Here is a 24,605-nt window from a genome sequence, read left to right on the forward strand (position 1 = left end):
TACAAATTATGTACTGTATGCAGTAAAACAGCGGTTACATTATTAAATAAACAAACCTAATAGTCTGTTTTCTCACAAACACTGCCTCACTTTTGAGAAAGATTTTAAAAAATCTTTAAATGCCTCTAGCTGGTCACTTGTAAATCTAACATTCTTCACAGAATTGAATTTCATATTCCAGTTAGTGTTGTTCTTTATTTTGTTTTGAAAAATCATACAGTAAATATACAGTACATTTGCCATTTGCAAGCTTTCAGGTCTTTGCTCTAAATGTCAATGTACAATATTAAAAATAAAAGTCAGTAACAATGACAGAACCATACAGGCTACTTGCCTTCTGTTCTAAAGGCAGTAGACTTTTGGCCATTCTTAAGATTCTCCTTAAATTGTGTGTTTTGGTATACCCTTCTGCCATTAGGTTACATCTATCTGGATTTCCCTTCAACCTTTTATCAATGTCTTCATCAGTTATATTGATAGACTATTGAGTCTGGCTCAACACTTATTATACTTGCTCCAATTTCTGTGGAGTGCCTTAAAGTCAATTTCTTGTATGTACTGTATATGCAAATATGGTCCCTAAAATATCAATATTGGTCTACATTTACTAAACAGCTTTTGGGAGAACAACAATTCCTTGTCCATTTAAATCAAATGTCTTAAAACAGTGTTAGGTATTAGAGCCCTTAAAAGGTTAATTTATCTGCCCAATATTCAGCTGTTCCTCCCTCCTCTTTTTTTAAATTGCCTTCCCATTTGAAAATATTTTTTGTGCATATTCTTAGACCTTATGAAATAACCAGCATCTCCCTTCTTACCAGCTAATTCCAATTTTAAACTAGTTACTGTAAATTATTTTCTTCTTCATTTAATTCAGGGTATGGTTCCTAGTCACCTTGCAAGGCAAATTAATAAGAAAATTAATTAGCAGTTTCTCATCTGCATTATCTTTCATCCTTTATGAAGCAAAAACGTGTGTGTTTTCTATTATGATCAAATAAGGTTATAAATGTAGTCCTTCATACAATTTTGCACTCTATAACGGCAATGACAACCTTTAATTATAATTGAAATGAAAAATAAAAAAACAATGTACTCGGAAAAAAATATTTTATGTACATTGTATTTTATATATATTAGTGTCACGATCGCTACTCCCCCTCTTAAGGGCGCTCCAGCCCTTCCTTATTCTGCTCCATTACCTGCACCTGTTTTAGTTCTCGCCTCACCTTAAAAGCCAGAAGCAGGCGTCACCCCGACGCTTCTTATTGAATCCCGTTTCGTGAGAGCCCTGGCTCCATTATGGTTTTAGTTTCCTGTTCCTGATTCCCTGCCCCGCTGGTCCCGACCCGGTTCTGTTTTTATTTGAATACAAACAGACTTTTGGGGAGATAGAATTAAGCATTTGTATAAGTCAAGTGATTATCAGCTCTCCAATGAGATAAAAAACACATTTGTAAACAGAATCATATTTTTGGTCCACAAATAATGATCATTTCACAATATATTAATGTTTTTCAACTGTGTCCACTGAGATTGAAAGGTATTTTGAATTTTGTGATATACAGCATGCTGTACAGTTAGTGGAAATCAGGGTGAATCTTAACAAAAGCACTTCTGCTCTTATACAGTGGGAATTCTCATTTGCACAGAACCACAGAGTACAAAGAAACTGCAAGAATTAACAATTCACTATGCTATTAAATTAAAATTAAATTATTTAATTTACTAGAAATTCTGAATAGCTACTGTATGCTCTTATGATTGCTCAATAAACATAGAATGCTCCTGTTAAATGAGTAAAGATAAACAATTAGTAAAATAAAAAATAGGAACATGTCAAGGCAGTGTAATTAGATATTTGTGATGTAATAGATTATTTATTTGCTGATCATCAACATCAACATAACATATTACATTGATTCAAACTGGTATGATATATTGTAAATGGCAATGCCTTTAAAAATCATAATAGCTTGTGTGTTGTCATTTTCCATTTTTTAACACTGCTGTAATCTCCTGTCATAGTTAAAGTACTGTTTAGTCACACAACAAGTAAAATCAGTTTAGATGTGCAGGCACTTTTGATTATACTACAGGGGAGTCACCCACTCAAATTAACATTTATTACAAGAAGTGAGTACCTGATAGGACCTGAAAGGTCTGTTATTGTTTTTGACTGCACTTATGTTTAATCTCTAATTACCAAACTGAGTCAGAGACAAAAAATAATAGTTAAATTATGTTTTCCTTTTCTTTTCTCCAACAGCAGTAGTGATAAGCGGCCTATAATACATCACATGTTTTAACTCCTGCCGTAGTGCTCACCTGGTTCCTATTGAAGTATTTGGTTTTATTTTAGTTAAGGTCTAGTTGTTACCATCTGTACATGTACATTCCACTTAGGACCTGACCCAGAAATATAGTCAAAAAAGGAGAAACAAGCAGAATATAAGAAGAAACAATAAATAATGGCTTTTTACAGTTTGCTCCAATCTAGTTATTCAGTAGAATCAGGGCAGAATTGTGAGGTTCATTAGACATATAGTGCTTTACTGAGTCTAATAATAATTCAACTGCAGTGATTCCTGAAAGTCCTCTGGGCTATCTGAGCACAAGTCAGCCGTAACCTACGAGTGCAAAGGAAAGCCAAGGCCTTGGAGCTGACATAGCTGTCATACTCATGCATTTGACTTTCTGGATCTTTGGTAGGTTGGCAGACCTGACCTTATCTGACCTCATATGTTCACCTCCCAGCTATCAAATCCACCTATGCTCCAGGCGAACCTGTTCCCATATTCCTTTCAGGTCTGTAATGTGTTTCACTGAGTTAATGACTAGCCACAAAGAACTGACAGATCCCAACATGTGGAACCAGAAGGGCTGCCTCCCACTGAATTCACCAAACGCTCCTCTGTTTTGAACATTTACTGTAGAAACCTTCTTCAATTTTTTATTTCTTTTTGCAGTGTAGTTTAGAGGAATTACTGAAATCAATTTGTGTGATTTCTGTAGCCCATTCAATACAACACATGGTAATACAGATAAAAAGTATTTAGAATTGCTGTTGTTTATTGTACAATTTTTTTCAGTTTTATCAAAATTCACAGAGTTTACTCCTAAGAGGACTTTTCTTACATGTTAAGTGTTGGAATATAGGGGATGATTATATCTACTGTATATTTCTACATATGAGGTTACTGTGTCATTGCCAAAAATAAATACAAAAATGTGTTATCTTTACAAGTAGGCAGATTTTGTTCACTTAAATGTCGTTTCTCACCTCATGTACATACTGTATAGCATTGCTTCAATTATAACAGTCAATATTTCTCTATACAATATTTTTTCTATTCCTCTATTACCTAGGACTTTCCTCGGATTCCCTAAGTGGTTTGTTGAAAGGACAGATGCTACCACACTGACGGTGTTCATCAGAAAGTCATCAGATCACTAGCATTGTGCATAGTAATGCTATGTTATCACCCTTAATACTGAATGGAAAAACTAACCAAGAGAACTCATGTGGTGAGGCTCATTCTGATCTTCTCTTTTTTAAGGTCGAGATCAAGAGGCTGTGAGTCATTTCAATTGGGTTTTGCAACTGTTTTTGATTTGTGGAAATCAGAATTAGTCTGATGATTTGCTCTGCTTTTACTCTCATTGACAGACAGTTTAGTTCATGAGATCATTGTGACTCGTGTGGAATGTAGTCTATTGCCAGTGAATATTTACAGATGCAAAGGTTTGTCCACATTTAGTATACAGTACTTGGAAAATAGGCAAAGGCTACTTTAATTACTGTATGTTCTTTTAGACAGGTATACATACATTTTTCTAGGTTTTCATTTGTAATTATGTTTCAGAATGTTCGAGCATTTGTTTTTCACTTTGGGGTTTGTGTGTTACAATGTGTAAATAAGGGTAAAATAACATGATTTAGTGTGTCTTGATGTCAGACTGTTAGGCCACAAAATCTGTTACTTTCAATAAGCACTTTATATTGCATATGCATCTTGTGTGTTTATTCAGTATGATTTATAAGTGTTTTGGTTTTTCATGGGTATTCACCCTGCACTTGTTTTTCTTTTTTTTTATCCGATCTTTGGGAAATTAGCTTCCAACATTAGCGTGTAGGGTGTAAAAATATATATTGAATCTGTTTCATATTTGTAATTAATTAATATGTTTTTATTATCTATGCAACAGAGAGTGATCAGAGTGTAATCTTAAAAGAAAACCAGCCTACATAGTCAGCTTTCCATTCCAAATAATGACTGGTTTTATACTGTCAGGGTGCTTGCTCTTTTCCCATGAAAAAATCCAGACTTTTTCCAGGCAGCCTTTTAAATTTTCAAAACCCATCTAGAACTTTTGTCTTTCATTAAACATGCTTTGTTGACATTTTTCTTGTGACTAATAATTCTACCCATTCTAATGATTGAAACCTCAAATAATTAATGGACACAGAACAAATATCCACATTGCAGTTTTTGTCACTTTACTGCTTTTTTCTGCTGCTTCGGACACAAAACTAACAGAACAGAGTGTAAGAAATTTAGCCCCTTTTGGTTTAGATATTGTGAGTAATGAGGTATATTAAAAAATTTCAATGCAAACAAGTTGATTACAAGCTTACGAGAAGACCGTCACAAAGGGATGTTACAGGTAGATAGCTAAACTAGTTGGCCTCATCGCAGTCGAGGGAAAGTGCGGAGATGCCTATCCGCAGTTTTCTTCTGTCTCTCAGCAGTGTGCACAAGCAACCTTTTGGCCCAATCCCAGAGCTTTTAAAGGTTGGAAATATAATAATAATAATAATAATAATGATAATAATAATAATAATTAACTTTATTTTATATAGCGCCTTTAAAGGTGGCTTTTCAAAGCGCTTTACAGGATGACAATAACAATAAATAAGAAGACTACAACAATAAATAAGAAGATTTCACAAAATAGGACACAATTATAATTACAACAATACAACAATAACAATAGAGGAGACCGTGGAAGGTGGTATTAAGAAGAGCAGAGGGGTGAAGAATGGAACCAGTTAAGTAAAGGCTTTTCTGAAGAAGAAGGTTTTGAGTCTGGATTTGAAGGAGTTTAGAGAAGGTGACTCTCTAATATCCTTGGGCAAAGAGTTCCAGAACTTGGGGGCATAGCAGGAGAAGGCCCTGTCGCCCATACAATGTAGACGGGCTTGGGGGACAGTAAGGAGGGCAGAATTTGAAGAGCAGAGGTTGTGACGTGGGGAGTAGGGCGATAAAATTTCAGACAGGTATTGAGGTGCCAAGCCATGTAAAGCCTTATAGGTGAGCATGAGGATTTTAAAGTCTACGCGGAATTTGACCGGAAGCCAGTGCAAGGACTCCAGGATAGGAGTAATGTGAACACTTGCACTAGACCTGGTCAGGTTTCTGGTTGCTGAATACTATGGTTTGGACATACTGCAGCTTGTTCAGAGTAGATTTAGATACCCCAGGGAGTAGAGCATTGCAGTAGTCAATTAGAGAGAATACAAATATGTTGATCAGCTTTTCAGCCACAGTTAATGATAGCATAGGGCGTAGTCTTGCGATATTTCTAAGGTGAAAAAAAGATGTTTTGACAGTATGCTGTACATGTGGGTCGAATGTTAAGCCAGAATCGAATATAACCCCAATATAAATATATTCATTGTATCTGCAGTGAGATAAATCGGTAGCAAACGTAGTTAAGGAATTATGAGCATACTGTACTCCACCCAATGAAGAAGAGAGACCCAATTATCTTGTGTGGAGGACATATAGGCTCTTAAAAAGGTCTGTAAGTCCTGGTTAACCCGCTTCATTTGTCTGTTAGCTAGAGGATGATATGCCGAGGTCAGAGAAACAGAGGTTCCTAGAGTTGTACAGAAAGTTTTCCAAAAACCAAAAAATGGTGGACCCTGATCAGAAACAACATCCTTTTGGATACCATGGAGTCTGAAGACATTCTGAGTCTGCTAGTTATTTTGCTGAGGATAAAGCAGGTGGAGGAATGAAGTGAGCAGACTTGGAGAAATGATCTACGATAACTAATATTGTCGTGTGTCCTTGAGATTCAGGGAGGTCTGTGATAAAATCAACCAAAATGTGAGACCATGGGCACTCCGGGATGGGTAAAGGTTACAATAGGCCGGTCGTCCTCTGACATGGAGATTTGATTCTAGTGCAGACTGGGCATGCTCGGATGTACTCCGTAATGTCCTCCTTCAAGGTGGGCCACCAGAAATCTCTGGAGATTAACTCAAGAATTCACTGGATACCCGGATGACCTGTAAAACGAGAATCATGGTCCCATCTCAGGATAGAGGTCCTGACAGAATTAGGTACAAAGAGTCTGTCGGGAGGGCACTGAGGTGGAAGTGGGCAACCATTCAGGGCACGCCTAATCCCTTCTTCAATATACCATCTAATTGATGCAATGAATTTGTTGGGTGGAATGATGGGTTCTGGATCTGGTGAAAGTTCAGATGGATCGTGAAAGCGGGAGTGGGGAATCTGCTTTAATATTCTTAGATCCCAGGGTGTAAGTGCTAAAAAAACACAAACAAGAAAATAAAGACTACCTGCCAAATATTTTGGAAAATGTCATTGGAAGACAGTGGGAGCACTCATAGTGTCCATGAGTGGTTATGAAAACAGGCTTCCATTCATCACCCTCCCTGATGCGACTAAAGTTATAAGCCCCACGCAGGTCTAATTTGGAGAAAATAGTAGCGCCGTGTATGGACTCTAGAGCAGTGGCCGTTAGAGGCAATGGATATCTGTTCTTTACCGTTATATCCTAATGGTTTATACAAGGTCGGAGACCCCTTTCCTTCTTCTCAACGAAAAAGAAACTGCCACAGGCAGGTTAAGTTGATTGGCGTATAATCCCAGCTCTTGAATGTGGTTTTCTAGGGCCTTAGACTCAGTGTTAGTAAGGGGTTAAATTTTCCCTTTTGTGGGGAGGGTGCCGGGAAGGAGGACTATGGAACAGTCATAAGGATGGTGAGGAGGAAGAGAAAGGGCCTTTTGTTCACTGAAAACCTCCAATAAATCTCTGTATTGAAGTGGATTCTTGGAGATATCAGACTGTGGGAGGTCTACATGAGCTACATGGCATCGGGGCCCCCTGGCTAAACGTTGACCAGTGACCAGGAGATATATGAGTCATGTTTACGAAGCCAAAGATAGCCAAATATGAGGGGATAAGAAGGAGATTCCAATAGGTAGAGTTGGATCTGTTCAAAGTGAGTGGAACCCATCTTCCACAGAGGGACAGCTCTATGGTTTGCCAAGAGATAGGGCCGGACAACATGGGGGTGCCGTTGAGGTTTGGACACAAATGGGGGAGTTGACAGATAGTAAAGGTATATTCCAGGTTTTAGCAAGGGAGATATCTATGAAGTTCCCAGCCACTCCCAAGTCTACAAAAGCAGAAAGAGGTAAGCGATTATTAGACCAAGATAACATAGCTGGGAGATAAAGGCCAGAAGGGTTCTTGAAAGAATGTGAAAGTTCACATACGTCTTGGGTGTGTTGCCGTCTCAGTGATCTGACTGGACAGGTGACCCGAAGGTGAACTAATTGACCACAGTATAAGCAGCATCATTCTTTTTGACGTCTTTCTCTCTCAGCGGGACTGAGGCATGAGTGCGCTACTTCCATAGATTGATCTGATGTGACAGGTTGAGCTGGAGAAGGCAAAGGTGGGACCCAATGATGATCTTGATATTTTTCCAGATGCCTTTCTCGAATACTATTATCCAGTTTTACAATTTTCTCAATAAGCTCTTCCAGAGTTCTGCAATCTACTGGTAGCACTCTAAAGTGATCCTTAAGCTCTTCTTATAAGCCTTGTCGAAACTTGAAAATAAGAACCTCCTGATTCCAAGAAATCTTCCGCCAACTCAATGGCATATTCTTGCGCAGAACGTCTGCCCTGCCGCAGCGATGATAAACGGGTGGGCGCTAATTGCCCTGGGTCAGGTCGATCAAAAATTTTCCTTATTGTTCCTGAAATAACTTGAAGTCATTGATTCCCTCCCTCGGCCCACTAGAGCTGTAGCCCAGTCTTGCGCCCTCCCAGTTAGTAAGGGAATCAAAAAAGCTACCTTTTCCCTAGAGGTAGAAAAGCTTTTCCGATGTAGGTCGAAAAGGAGGGAGCACTGTGCTTAGAATCATTGGAATTTAGCTGGGTGTCCATTGAACCTTTCAGGAAGAAACAGAGGTGCAATCCGAGAGGGTGGGCTGGTGGAGGTGTAGAAACAGCAGGAGGTATAGGCGGGGCCATAGGAGCTGGTGTGCTAGACAAGTTTGTTAGCTGCGTAGAAATCTGACGGAGAGAAGCTTGGAGTTGCATTAGAGCTTGAGAATGCTGATCTAAAAGATTGCACATGGCATCAACCTCTGCAGGATCCATTTTTTTTTTGGCTCAGTATTAAGATACGAAAGTAACAGATAGACAGGTGAGTAGAGAAGGATCTTGTGCAGGGGTGAGAAATCCGAAAACCGTATTCCGAAGCGCTAGCAAAAGGTGAGTAAGCCAAAAAACCACAAGAGAACAGTTCTGAAACACAATCTGAACCAAAACCCAGGAAGATTGAGACGTTTGAAAGGCAGAACATGAAGATCCAAAAACAGCTGTCCAAAAGCGAAATCCAAAGAACGAAGTCAGAGAGAATCAAATGTCGGAGACAGAAGTTACCAATCCGAAAACGTCAAGTATCAGGAGTGAGCTTCCAAAATACTGAGCAATGAGAGATCTGCTAGAGCATCCTAAAATAGTGAAGTGCAGAAGGTGTGTTGATTATTCGGAAAAGGTGAATGGTTAGGTATCACTGAAAGGTCTCCGCCTTCTTAAAGGGACAGTATGGGAAGCCAGGAATGTAACATTTCCAGATTTTCCAGATCTGTGCAAGTACCTTGACTGTGATTCCCCTCAACCCCTCCCTTGGTGATGGACATCTGAAACAACAATTGAGTCATTCTAAGTTCAGATGGAGGCTTATCATTAGTGGGTTGCACTATTAGTGGTAGTCAACAGAGATCATTTTATTTCCAGATGGCTAAACTTCAGGGTAGGAATTGGGAATGTATGTATGTATGTTACAAGTGTTCAAGGAACCATCCATCAATTTTCTATTTATCAGATACAGGGTCACAGGGAGCAAGGCAAGGATACACCCTGGATGGGATGTCATCACCTACATAACAACAAACTGCAGCCTTTCCACATCTGATCCATTGCAAACTGTGTGGTTCTAATACACATAATCCAATATTCACCCTTAACTTTCTGTCTTTAAAGTCAGAGCACAATTCTGTTAAAGAAGTTAATTATTTTAATGATGGAAGTATAACAAAACTTTACTTATATCACTTTACTAATATCACTTGGGAGTGGAGGATACAGTACAGTCATCTATCTGCTACACAGAGCTAACTCTCACCTGGAGAAGACAGGGAGCATTGTGAGAGTTATGAGACTTCTCCAGTGCCTTTAACACCATCCATCCACCTTTACTGAGAGATAAGCTAAGGGCGGTGCAGGTGGACACTCCCCTGGTGTCCTGGGTTATAGACTATCTGACCTCCAGGCCACAGTATGTACGGCTACAGAGCTGTGTATCCGAACAGGTTGATAGCAGTACTGGGACTCCACAGGGGACTGTCCTTGCTCCATTCCTGTTCACCTTTTACACCTCTGACTTCAGGCACAACTCTGAGGCATGTCATCTGCAGACGTTTTCGGATAACTCTGCAATTGTGGGGTGTTTTAGAGAGGGGAGGGAGGAGGAATATAGGAGCTTGATTACCATCTTTGTGGAGTGGTGTCATCTTAACCATCTCCAGCTAAACACCAGCAAGACCAAAGAAATGGTCATGGACTTTCAAAGGAATAAGTCTCCGCTGAACCCTGTTTCCATCCAGGGTGAGGACATAGAGGGGGTGCAGTCCTACAGGTACTTAGGGGTACACCTGGATGATAAGCTAGAGTGGTCTGGTAACACTGACGCCCTTTACAAGAAAGGTCAGAGCCGACTATATTTTCTTAGGAGGCTCAGGTCCTTTGGTGTGTGTGGAACACTGCTACACATCTTTTAGGAATCAGAGGTAGCAGTGGCCATCTTCTACGTTGTTGTGTGCTGGGGCAGGAGCATCATGGCAAGAGATGCAAATAGGCTCAATAAACTTATCAAGAAGGCTGGCTCTGTGTTGGGGCTGAGCTTTGACCCCCTGGAGGTGGTGGCTGAGAGGAGAATGCTGACCAAGCTCACAGCCATCATGAACAATGCTTCTCATCCGCTTCATGGGACTGTTATTGGGAAGCGGAGCACTTTTAGCAACAGACTGCTCCAGCTATGGTGTTCAAGGGAACATTTCCGTAGGTCTTTCCTCCCGGCGACTGTAAGGGTGTATAATGGTGCCCTAGACTAGGACTGTTAGCCCTTCACTTTTTTGGACACTCAATCTGTATGTACCTATGCACATTTTGCACATATTTTATTGTTTTTACAGTGACTATGATCATATTTTGCACACACCTATGTATTTATTTTTATTTATTTATTTTATTTAATATTTATTTTGTTTTACTGTACATACTCTAATTTTTCGTCTATTCTAATGTCTGTTTTTTTTTGCTTGTCTTGGGCTGGACTGCTGAACACATCAATTTCCCTTCGGGATCAATAAAGTCTTATCTATCTATCTCTAATTATATTATGTACTACATAACCACATGGTTCCTACTACTTTTTTGTAGTCTTTAGAGTTCAGCTTCCTTCTTTCCCCAGATGCTTTCTCCCCCCCCCCCCCCCCCCCCACAGTCCAAAGACATACAGTACTTGTAGAACAAGAGGGTTCAGGGAAAAATGGCCCTAATGTGAGTTTGTGACTGTTTGAGTCCTTAGAAGAAAAGTGGTGAAATACTTTGAGAACGATGACATCAGATTCTAATTCAAAAAAGGTTCTGAATTACTATTTCTTAAATGATTTTAAGACCACCTTTTTTACACAAGGTTAAACCCATTGATAACACACTCCAAGATCATGAGAGGTATATAAATAGGTGAATATTGGGCTGTGGAGAGATCTCTCTTTAGCTCACCGGGCTGGGTCCCTGTTGAGTGACGCGGGAGTCCTGGGTTTGAGCCCCCGACGGTGCGGCAAGGGCGCCCACCTGAACCCCATTGAGTTACAATATTCAGTGTCACCACCTTTGCTGAATAAACATTCTGACTTTTAATGTATAAATTCACCTAAGATATGTACTATACAGTATGCACTGATTTTGTGTATGAATTCATTTTTTCATAAGTTTCAAATGAAAATTCACTCTGCCTTGTATTAATATTAATTATTATTAAATACTTCCAAAATACATTACAAAATACATACAATACAAAATACTTCCCAGAAGAATCAGAAATGAAACTAGCTGTTACCCTCTGAAGTGTATTTTTAGAGCCATCAGTAAAAAAAAATATATATATATATGATTTTTTACTTTCCTATTAAATATACTTCACTTTTCTAGTCAGGTATTGCTATGTGAAAATATGTAAAACATGCAGAATAATTTAGTGTAAATTCTATTCTTAAACCGCTGTTTTATAGCTTAAATTATTAATTAGAATCCTAGAATAAAATGATACAACCAAAACATTTAAATCATTGTAATTGTATGTAGTTGCTTCACAAATGAAAAATATAGCATTCATATCAATTTTCCACATTTGGATGAATGTGAATACATACAAAGAAAACTGCATTGCTTCTTGAGGGCTTCTGTCTTACAGTAATTAAAACAGTCTGCAATGTTGAATGTACCTTTTGTGTGTCACCAACATTTAGACTTTAACTCCATTTGTATTTAAAAATACCATTTAAATGTAAAGCCCCATACCATTCATACCCAATTCATGTAAAAGGCATAACAGATCTCTTTTAAACTAAACAATGTGCATATCTACAGTATATTGAGTGCTAACTGTAAACCTCAACAGGGCAAAGACAAAACTAGTATGAAAACACTTCCTTCCACGGCTAAGAAGCAAATATTGACATGCACCTTCAAAGCTTGCTGAAAGTATTGATTACATGTCAAGCAAAAGACATTAATTCAATTCAGTTCCTTCACATTTGCAGTCTGACATTTCTTTTCTAATTGTGTTTTTTTATTCACAATCCAGGGAAAGCTTAAAAAAAGAAAAACAATGATCCCCATTACCAATATATAACATAAAAAAACAAATATGCTACCATTCAGAAAACACCTTCTAAGCAAAATGTATGAAAAATTACATGATAGCCAAAAGACAGTTAAAGGTCTTACCAATTCACCATGGCTCAAAGTAGAACATGTTCACTTACCTGGAAAAGAGGGAAAAAAATAAAAATCAATATGCTTTCAGTCAATTGTATTCCAGTAGCAATTTCTTAGTTTTCAGCACTTAAGTACCATGAAAAAGAACATCTTTACCACCAGTTATGTCAGAAGATGTCAAATTGAATACGAAATGTTTTGTCTCACAAAAGTGTATGTTTTGTTGTTTGAAAAAAATAAATACATTATTTGAGACAAAATCTTAAAAACATACTTTAAACGTCATTAAATATCTAGTGCAAAATTAATTGCAGTAAATGTAATAATGTTGTACACAAAATCATTTTTAGACAATGTATACACGTAGTAAAAAAGGCACATTCTTCGACCTGCATGTAATAACTACTGAAAGAAGCTAGTCTGAAAAATGAATACATTGCAACAATTTTCTTTAGATTCATTAATTTACAAAATTACTTACTTAAAATTACAATTACTTAAGTAATACTAAATTTTACTGTTTCATGAACAGTAAAATTTAGTAATATAGTATTTCAAATCATTTATCCACATTAATTTGAAATTAAAAGACAGTGATTAAAAGAGAGGGATTTTTAAAACCATTCAAGACTAGCAGTTTTCACATTTTCTTGTTTCCAGTCATGACACTCTGAAGTAGGAATTAATATTTGTTATACAGTATATACAACCTACAAACCTACCAACCTATATATAGATAATAATATGAAAGAAAAATGGGCATTATTCCAAACCTTTACTGTGGCAAACCTAAATGAATTTAGCTACACCAAAATAATCTGCCATGGAGAATGGGCATATATTTCACCAATCCAGCGAGACTTGTAGTGCTTCCACCAAACTGAGTTCCTGGGGTTTTTAACACTTACAGTATACAATCAACATATGTTTTCTCTAGTTTTTGCTGACACTGTAAGTTATCTTCCCCTAAGGTGTCTTGAATGTTTTTAATAAAACATCAAATATAAATTAATATGTATGCATCAATTTATAATTTCACAAATAGGGAACACCATAGAAAGCATCTGAATACCACTGTAATAAACCACTGTACTTTTGGTGGCAGAGACTTGTGCAAGGAAAGTAAACTGTCCAAAGGACAGGGAAAAGCTAAATTTATCTGTTCTGATAAGGGCTACATAAACTTTATAAATTAACCCTTTCTTTAATTACTTTTGGAAATTTTGTTATAACCTCTCTTTTTGGATCTTGACCTTGTACTGTATGACAGACAACAAGATTTCCTTAAGGGCTGTCAGTTTCTGTGAGCTGAGGCACAATCTTCAGAAGCATCTTGGTCTGTTATCTGTCTTTCCAGCACGATTTAGACATATAAGAAATTGAAAGTTAATGTACCAAGAGCTTTCATTATCTGACCTGACCCATCCTAACTATTAGCATCTTAACAGCAGAGACAGGAGACCAATATGTCACCCCCCTAAAGATGGAAAAGGTCAGCTGGGACAAGTGGAGGAAGGCATCAGTAAAGCAATATAGAAAAATACTGCATGGCATATTACATGGTACACAAGGAAAACACTTTCCATTAATATTGCAAATGACATACAAATATGTTAAACTATTACTGGAAGAATGATTAGTTTTGCGACTATACTACAGATTTCTGCAGTTTCCATTGCTTACACAATCAATGCTTTTCTTTCTCTGAGCATTTAAAATGCCATTGTACTGTATTTTTTTTAACACATATGGTTAAAACATATGGCACTGAATCAAGTTTACCTCAGTAAGAAATGACCGGTAAATAAAGAAATTAAGGAAAATGTAAATTAACACTTTAAGATATTTTCAAGTGTAATAGCAAGAATCAGATCCTTCAATACAGACCAAGAAACTTCAGTTACAACATCACTCTCGTTATTGTTTTAAGAAAACATGTGACAGAGAAAAGAATATCTTTCATGATTTTCCTAACCCAAAACACAAAGCTCTACCACATTTTTGTAAGTTTTAAAAACAGAGCCCCATAAATCAAAGTAGGTATTTATCCGATGACAGAAGCAAACTTTTTAAAAAGAAGTGCTATAGCTCTTGCACAGCTTCCGGATATATTAGCCTACGTCTGCACAATGCCAGGATGTAAGTGAAGCCAAAAATGAATTTTACTGGAAATAACAAAAAAACACAGGGCTTTCAACCAAGTGTATATGCCACTTGCAGTAAAATTTAATCACGCACAGGACACACACCTATGAACAATGTATTTAAAAAAAAAATCAGCTTTTACCAAATGCAAAGATGACTGTCAATTTATTACAAAGCTCTTTTGAACTACAATACTTTGTAGGAGGAATTGACAACTCTAGTCCTCTGCTTTGCATTCCATCTCTGGTCATGTTGGCTTAATGAAACACATTATTTGGAATGAATGAAGGTTATTCCTATTTTTAGGGCTAAATCAATTTTTAATTGAAAAGTGCCAGGCAGGGAGAAAGGCAGACTAATGTGGATGAAAAAGGAAAAAAAAATAAAGCACTGGCAGGAGGAGCAAGGATTTGCTTAGCCGGTCAGCAAGAAAAAGAACAAGTGAGGCGCAAGGTCTCAGGCGACAGGCCGTCGGTCAGAATCAGGGAGCCTTGGCTTCGGTTTGGAACCAACAGCCAAGCTCTCCGAAAAAAGGGGAGCACATTGGTCTCTTAATGAGGTATAAATGCAATATATTAGAGCCTGTTTAGGAATGTAAATTATTTCTGCTTAAGCATAAATGCTCATTTTCAAAAAGGAACTGAAATGATATTAGGCATCCATGGTTATATACATGTTCATTATAATTACAATTGTTTTGAGAAGTATCTGTAAACAGCATCCTTTGTATTTCTGACAAGTCTTGTGAAGGTTTAATGAAACCCTAAGAACTGTCCGTGCAAATCACTTTAATGAAACTAGCTGTTTTTTTTCTCTCTCAGGCTTCTTCATGGTGAAAGAGAGGCCTAACACTCTGTTTTCTGAAAAATAGAAGCTGTTTAAAATGCTTTTTCTGGTCAATTTTCTGGTCAAGAAAACATTCAAATTATGTTGTATTAACCACTGGATCAGAATCATCCTTGAGAGACTGGGACTGCCCTAAATGGTTGATCTGAAAGCAATCAATAATTAAAGAAAGGATGTGCTCTAAATTGTGACTACTGTGTGTCACTGCTAGATAACACCTCAAGCCGAACACAATTCTTAATACATTTCTGTTTAATCATCATTTTGCCTCCTATTTCTTTCTGTCCAAGGGTACTCTTCTTATTAGAATGTAAGTATTTTCTGGTGATCTTTATGTGTATACATTCTACATAGATCAAGACCCCCTCTGCTTAGTGCAAGGGTTCTTCTTGTCACAGCTGAAACGTGGTGAAGAAATAATAAAACATATACCTTTAATCACTTAATGTGTTTATAGAAAAAATACATTCCAGTCTTGCAGATGACAAACATTACTGTTATTTGATAGTTAAATAATGCTCTAAACATTATCTCATCTATAAATGTCCATCCATCTATACATCCACCCATTTAATAAAGATTTGTATAACTCTGACATGAGTATTTTGAATGTGATACCATTATTAATAAATTTCAATTCTATACTTGGTAGAGGCAAGTGTGCTCTGAAATCTGGAGAAATAATTGACAGTTGTGTTTAGTATAGTTTGTGTACTCACTGAGAAACATTAAATGGAGTTATAACACTGCATTTAAATCTACAGTTATCTTACCTGAAATTAAACATCTTAACCCTAGTTCTTCTCCCACACTTTATCACCAGACTAGCTTGGGAAGTCTGATAGTAAAACTTGATTGTCTGGAACCTTCAAGATGAAGCATCAATATTTTTCCAATGGTGTATGACATCAATGGTAAGTACTATTTCAAGTCATATCAATCAGTCTAGCAAAGATTTTCTTTCTCCTACATTCTTCAGACAGTTTTAATAGGAAACATTCATCAAAACATTTGACAATGAGCTACTAATTCAGAAATCTAAAATATATTCTACCATCTTTATTTAATCCTCCCACTTTCCTTTGTTCTGACTTTCATCTGAAGTGGGAATTGGTGCCCTTTTGTCCCCCAATGGTCAGGGCTAGAAAATTGACATTCACTCTGACACACATGAAAGGGGTCATCCCTGGATAGCGAAACAGGTTATGATATTTTAGCCAAACTTTCCCATCCCTGAACTAATTTCAAAGGAGTTCAATCTTTTTTGTATCTTAGCAAAATGGTATACAATATCCTAAACAAGGCCTAAGTGGGTTGAACAATTTTAGCATAATATCCATTTTCAACTACTGAAAATATCCTCAAATTCAGGGGATTCAATTAATTTAGAAGTTGAAAACAATGTATGCACATAAACAACTAGGCAGTTATATTATTTTTAGGTTTTATAAACCTCTTCAAGCTCAGTTCATGTTTTTGCATGCAGTACCCTGTACTTTTCTACATTAAATAACATCTGCGAAGTGTTTGCCCTGTCCTAAACTTCTTCTAAGTCCTTTTAACTTACATTTTTTAAGCAATGTCTGCTGTTTTTTGAATAGTTAGGTAATAGTTAGGTGCTAAACATTATACTGTCCTTTTTTTATAGCAAATTTGACTAGAATGCAAACTCCTCATCTATGAATTGGAGTCACTCTGTTCTCCTCCCCACTTATAGCTGGTGTGTGGTGCGAGTACTGGGGCAGTGTTGCTGCACATTGGTGTTGGTGGAGGGGACTCCCCATTACCTGTAAAGCACGTTGAGTGGAGTGTCTACTATATATACTATATATATAGTTGTAAGCAATTATTAATTATTTAATTACATTAGCAATAGCGCTGGTTCTGTTAACGTTCCCTGTAGTATTCCAGTAATTACAATATACAAATTTGAACATTTACTTCTTATCTGTACCTTATCTTTTCTATTTAATTTTCCTTTAAGTTATTTTTGCTTGAATGCCTGAATGCCTTGCATAATACTGCTATACTGTCAGTAACAGTGAAGCAGTATAAGGCAAGAGACTCATGTGCAGGTCAGGAAACAGACAAACAACCAAAATATAATCCAAGTGACAAAGAAACAGCAAACCAAGGTAAAAATCTAGAGATGCTACTAGAATGGGCAATTCAAGAACCCTTAAAGAAGACAACCGTTGTCTAAGAACTGAAGATACTGTAAATAACTGGAGAATGCTAAGACTAGTAACTAAAGTTTTAGACTAAGCATGAGACGACGAAAAGGCAGGTCTTAACTAACCGATAGGAATAGAGTCTAACATGTGGCACTGATTGCCACCTTTAGCACATAGTTGTGTTTACCAATTGAATGACAGGTTTGGATATGAGAAGTTATCTTTTTTGAGGAATTTTACACCTTCTAAAAATCAAACTTTATCATATCTTATAACTTACCTTTTCTGTATTCATGTTGACTATACTTTAGACTCTTATTATCTTATTGCTCCCCTAACTAAGTTCTCTTTATCATTCCATATCATAGCCACGTAAGGAAATGTACTATAATAGAAATAAGACTAATTGGTCTTAAATTACTTGGTTTGGGAATGTAATGTTTTTTATGTTTTCTATCTTCTTGTTTTCTTCTTTAGTTAACCATCTGGGACCCTGATTTACATAGCCATGGGATATATTTATTGTGCACAGAAACAATTTTTAAATGTTTGCCATCTATGCAAAACTGATTCCATATATATCCTGTCTCATTCTACTTCTTTTAAGTAGAAACCATGTCTCATTCCTTCATATTCTGCTTTTATGAAATTGCAAATTTGTGTTTTGAACCTTTCCTATACAGTTTTAAAGTATAATTCAAAGCCTAACCATATCATGATCACATTTCCTAATGCTTCTCTTACCTCTGTTTTCCTTATAATGTCCCGATAATGTGAAGGCTAAATCAATTCCCTCTAATGGGTGCTTTGACAAACAAAGCAGTAATTATCACTATGTACCATATCAATTTAGGCTGCTGACATGACTATTGGATTTGCATTATCTGTATAAAGAAGGTAAAAATCTCCAATGAGAACCACGTTTTACTTTACTGTTACCACATAGTTCATCTCTGATTTCATCACATAAGACCATGTTATAATTCAAATTTGGATTTGGTGGTCTACTGCATACCTGTAACACTATGTTGTTTGTTACATTGTTTTTATTTATAAATTTGACTTTTATAGATGCTGAGATTATTGATTTATCTAGGTTAAGTTCTAGTGTCTGCATTATATTTGTCATATGTCTCGTATCTTTGGAATGCTGAGTATCTACCAGTGTTGTATTCCTCACTACAACTAGCTGTTGCTATGTTTCAGAGAATCCAGTTACATCATTTTGTAAATGCTAAAACATAAAAATGCACATAAAACAGTAAAAACATCCTTTGGTTGTTAATTAATATGATAATGATAATGATAATCAAGTTACTAAGTCATAAGAATTTTAAGGAACTACAGTATATGTATTAAAACAAAAATCATTTAATCATTCAGCATTGTAGGAGAAAAGGCTAAATGATTCAATCGACCATAATTCTAATAAATCAGATACAGTTTACAACAATCTATCTCTGTCTTCCATTGAACCAAAGATCAGTAATGCATATGCAGTAGACAGATCAGCTTGGAAAGCCTAATGAGCACTTTCACATGAACCTGCTCAGAACACTTCAGCAAACAAGGATTAGAGTTCATTGCCATGAAAAGAGCTGAGGATGCAAGTCATGTATTTTCAAGACAACAGAATTCCTTGAAACAAATCTCATATCTTTTTTTGAATAAAATGTAATACATATTCTTTAGCAACATATACTACAAAAAAAGCTGGAGATAGCAATTTCTGTGCTAAGCTGTAAATCTCATACTGGCTTTCAGCAGTTGCTACAGTAGTATTAACATAACTCTACACACACTGCTCCCCCGCCCCTCAAGCCTCACCCTGAGGTACAATAACTGTTGAAGACTTAAAGAAGCAAAGTACTAAATTCCAGTTTGATACTAAACCTACTGACAGTTATTGATTAAGTCAATTTACTATGAGTTTTTACCTTTTTCATAACCTAGTTTGCACTGATGATCTGGTCAAAATGCAAACTGGTTTGGGCAAATTACTGTAAGTAATAACTGACAGTTATCTCCACATGGTAAATATTTAATATTTAATTACAATATGTTCTAGTAGAAAGCAGAGAACTACTTATCTTAAAAAAAACATAAAAAATGTCAAAAGAAGACAACATGAAATTGTGGCCTTCAGTCTGTAACTGCCGTTTGTGACAACACAGAAGTAGTAAAAGCACTGTCATGTCTTCATTCTTTACAGCTGAAGAAATATGCCCTAGCTGTACAATGTGCCCTGAAATTGACCTGTAAAGAAATACTGTATAGCAATTTAAACAACTCATTACTTATTTTTTTGTATGGTTTACCGTGGACAATCCAAATAACTCCAGTTTGTCACTCCACTAGATAACATTTCAGATTCTGAATATTAAGGCTAAATGCTTCAATTGTGAAAAAAAGAAAAAATATTTTTGATCCAGACCACCAAGACCAATTTATTTAATTTGCAAAAAAAAACCAAGAGGAAATATTATGAAATATCATCAGATAACAGTTAAACATTTTACATTCTTTTTTTAAACTCAGACATCCTCTGTACATACTTTTTATAGCGGGGTGAAGTATTGTATTGACTTGTTCCAAAACTGGAATGTACTAAACTGAATGGAAGTTAAGGGAAACTAACTGAGAAGAATATAACTGCCTGTATTCAGTTATTGTAATCACTAATTAGAAAAATGGAACATTGTTTTCATTTAATGTATTTAGTTTGAGCTATATCTAGGCTAGGTAAGGGTAAAGGCCTCACTTTATGAATTGGTAATTAAATTATGTCTTAAAAACCCTTTTAGGTGTTCTTTGCTCAATTAAGGATAGAAGATGTCTGCAACTATCATTTCACAAACCCAGTCAATGTGAGAAATGTCTCCTACCTGTCTAGTGCATTGAGCTTGAATGCCAAAGTTTAAATGGATGCAGCATTATGATATCCATCATTTTTCATAGCAGTCTGAGAAGCAGAATTGCAAATATAAAACAAGCAGAAGAGCCATCATGTAACTCAGTGACTCTTGACTGGCTTAGTTTTCCAGAATAGCTTCTTCAGCTCAACAACAAGCTGCAGAACAATAACTACTTTCTTTGAAGACTTAGACATCTTTTTCTTGCTTCCTCACATGATACCGTTTCTTCTTAAATAACTGTGGTGTGAATGGATCTCACTGACATGCTTCTCATAGGTGTTAAAAGTTGTAATGCAGCAATTTGATTTTTTAAGAGCATGCTCCTAAAAAGGCAAGTGTGAGGAAATACAGTAGAAAGCTGGGAAATCAGTGCATAGAGGTTTCCAAACTGTGCGTAGTAAGTAAACAGAAATCAAGCTCCCTATAAAATAAATCTTGAAATCAAACAAGGACATGGAAAATTAAAAGTTACAAAACCACTAAACATCATACTTTAACAGGCAACTACAGTATGTCTCAACCTTTGTTCTCAAAATTGAGTTTTAGATTTCAGATACTGCAGGCAAAATTATTCAGACAACTTGGAGCAAAAGCTCTAAAAATGTATAATATACATATAATAAATTAATTGAACCAGTAGTTGTATTATTTAAATTAATACAAAGATTGAATTTGTATTCTTCGGTGGAATCAAAGTGTTAAGTTCTTAATCCTTAAAGAATTGCGTGCACTAACTTACTCTAAACATGCAGAACTGATAACATACTGTTTTAATTATTTTGTGTTGTATGGTAAAATAAAAGTAAATCAACAATGTGCAAAGTGTCAGTGAAGATTTAATTACAATATGTTCTAATAGACAGCTGAGAACTAATTATCTTAAAAAGACACATGAAAAATGTCAAAAGAAGATAACGTAAAATTGTGGCCTTCAGTCTGTAACGGCCCTTGGTGACAACACAGAAGTAGTTAAAGCACTGCCATGTCTTCATTCTTTACAGCTGAAGAATGTCCTAGTTGTACAACAAGCGCTGACATTGACCCGTAAAGAAATCTAGCAGTTTAAACAACTCACTGCTCCTATAAACCTGAACCTTTCCCATGGCATAAGGGATAAAATAAAGAAACTGACAATTACCACATCAATAATTAAAAGTGTTGCTACTTCTGTTAACATTGGGTACATTTCATCAACAGCTAATGATCTTTACTATCTTCACTCCTTCACCTTTACAGCATATACCAGCATAGGTTCTGCTAGCAGGGTCACTTAGACCAGTGTCAAACTTGTGTAATGGTCTCCATAGGGAGAACAATGAGGAGATGTAGGAATTAAATGACCTGTGTTTAATGCCGTTGTCTAAACAAAGAGTTCAAGGACATGCTGAAAGGGTCACTTAAAAATCATTAGATGATAGTGCCTCCAATTAGCATTGCAAAAACATTGATAGTGCCCAAATACTGTAACTCCACAGGACAGAAAATAATGTCTGCCTTTTGCAAAACAAAGTCAAACCACCCCACAGTCTCTTAAGTTAAAGGTTTCAATCATGTTTTTCAACAATAGCCACAACAATGGAAAATAGTTTTTAATAGTCTTTGTCCCCTTTTCTCTTTTTTAATATTAACCCCTAAGAGCAACATTACAATAGTAGTCCAATGCAGCCTGAGTGGTTGCAAAATCTCCAAAAATTAAGACCCATTTAGATATATCTAATGAAATAGAATTCAAATATTAAACTAGCCTTTTAACCATGTCTATGAATCCATAGTACAGTACTATTACTACTACTACTACTAATAATAATAATAATAATTGTTTATACTTATATAGTGCTTTTCTGGACACAACACTCAAATCCCTTTCTAGGTAATGGAGACTCCCCTCCACCACCACCAATGTGCAACATCCACCTGGATGATGCGACAGCAGCCATAGTGCGTCAGAACGCTCACCACACATCAGCTATTAGTGGGTGGGGGGGGGGGGCAGAGTAATGAAGCCAGTTCATAGATGGGGATTATTAGGAGGCCATGATTGGTAAGGGCCAATGAGAAATTAGTAGTACAGAATGTCTGTCTACTAATGTGGCTTTCAATCTTTAATCCACCTGCCTATCTCCACGACCTCTTGATATCTGTCACAGCAGTCATGTATTTGACTGCCTATTCTCTCTCCCCTTATTGGGCTGTCTACAGGCTGCTTATCCTCCTATTTTTCCATCAAGTTGTTTTTATGCACAGTTTTCATTAGAAAGCCTTTGCCTCAGTGGAAGCCTGTGACAGCCTTAGCCTTAGAGAATGATATTCCGCCTCTACAAACTCCCTTCTCACTTCTATTATACTTGCAGAGGTAAGTCTGGACTAAAGCATGCAGTACAATACTGTACAACCAATCCACACTATGAAGCATAATTCTTTGTATTGGTACTGGAATCTCCCAACTTTCTGTTATGAAAACACAGAAATATTTTTGTTTGCCTTATGTGACAGCCTACTGTATTTTTTATTCGCATTGAATGTAATGCTTATGGAAGATGAGTGCAAATCTTTAGCTTTCAAAAGATAACAATGTTAATCAGTTTAGCAACTTTTGTAATACTATACCTCTTACAGTATGTGTCCTCCAGGTATATCAGAATAAGTGACTTTTTTTTACTACTTCACACCCTGTACTCTGTAACATAAATCATATGAAAAACTTAACATTTTTGTTTTTTAAGACACAATGGCTTGCTCAAAAACAAGGGTTTTTCTCTTGTTAAGTAAGACCAAGCTGTTACAAAATCTTATCAAACATGAGGGGACAAAATCCTCAAACAGGTTAATTACATACAGTAGAGCAAAAAAACCTTGCTTTCCTGCCCCTTTTTCTAAAATTATTTTTAAAATTTGGAGATATCATGCAAGGACAACAAAGTGGAACTGTGATGGCTGAATCCTGAAGCAGAAAAGATGTGAAATACAGTACAGCAAAGACAGAGTTCAGAGAGACATAAAGATGCCTGGGGTGAATTACTGATGAGTCATGGTTTCAGTATGAAGGCTGCAGGAAAGAGTCACTTAAAGAAAGATCCTTCGATCTCTTATAAATCTGAAATTAAAAAAAAATAATTTCTCCCTATCATTTTCTCCGAACACCCTCAGTTTTTCACTGTGCAGCATCAAGAACTCAATTTTTTCTTGCTGATTTTCTGTGTATAAAAATAGGATGACAACACCATAGAAATTACATCCTTATGAAGCAGTATTTTAAATACTCTTTGTCGCTGCAGCCTTTAAAAATTACACCTTTTATTATCCACTGTTAACAGGGGTATTTTTTCATTAAGAAAATCTATATATTATTTTGAATATTGTTATCACAGAGATAATCAGCTTCTCTACATAATGGTACAAGACTTTTATCTCAAATCATGATTCAGCAGCACAGTGCAACAAACCAACGGATATCTGCTCTTCAGGATGTGGCTGTAGCCAAGTGGCCTAGTGGCCTAATGATGAGGCCAGGCTACTCTCAGAAACATGTCAGTCATTAAACATCATAAAACATATCAGTCATTTTACAGTAGAGCAATTGAACAATTAATCATACTGCTGCTTCACTAAAACCATTCTGAAGCACATGTTACTGCAACAATGCCAGTTCCCAGCAAATGGTCTTTGATGAGCAAGCTTCTAGTTTCATACTGTACAGACATAAACCACCACTTATAAGGGAATCATACAAACACATTTCTCATTTATGTTTTGTGCAAGTGCTTGAGGGGGAGGGAGTTAATTTTCCACCCCAGTGAACAAACAAAGCTGTTTTTTCACAGACAATAGGGACTGACTTCATGCTTTCCTTTTTCTGTTCTCTTTGCATCTTTAAGTCTCATGACAGTGTTCCATCTTTTTACAAATGCAGGGACAGTATCCTATAATTAATAATTATATCTTTAGAGAGTTACAATTATGAAAATCTTTGCAATGTGCAAGAGCAAAATGCATTTCCAATTCCACAGCAATAAAGCAAAGTAACTTTTAGAGATGCTAAAGAATCCTAATTTTTTTGCTCTCAATAATGAGAAACACAAAGCAGATAACTTCTTATTTTATCTGGTAGTTTTTGTGCAACATTTAATAACAGTGTTATATTTTACATTTTCACATTCATGTCCACATGCTACACCTCAATCCTTGT

The 24,605-nt window shown here is 36.4% G+C and overlaps 1 protein-coding gene across 6 annotated transcripts in view; it reads right to left on the reverse strand.

The window, feature by feature from the left end:
- Positions 1-24,605, reverse strand: part of sash1a (SAM and SH3 domain containing 1a) — a 498,818-nt gene that overhangs the window by 330,460 nt on the left and 143,753 nt on the right. The window lies entirely within an intron of this gene.

This window comes from Lepisosteus platostomus, chromosome 3 (assembly GCF_059453375.1).
Source record: "Lepisosteus platostomus isolate fLepPlt1 chromosome 3, fLepPlt1.hap1, whole genome shotgun sequence".
In the NCBI taxonomy this organism is placed as follows: domain Eukaryota; kingdom Metazoa; phylum Chordata; class Actinopteri; order Semionotiformes; family Lepisosteidae; genus Lepisosteus; species Lepisosteus platostomus.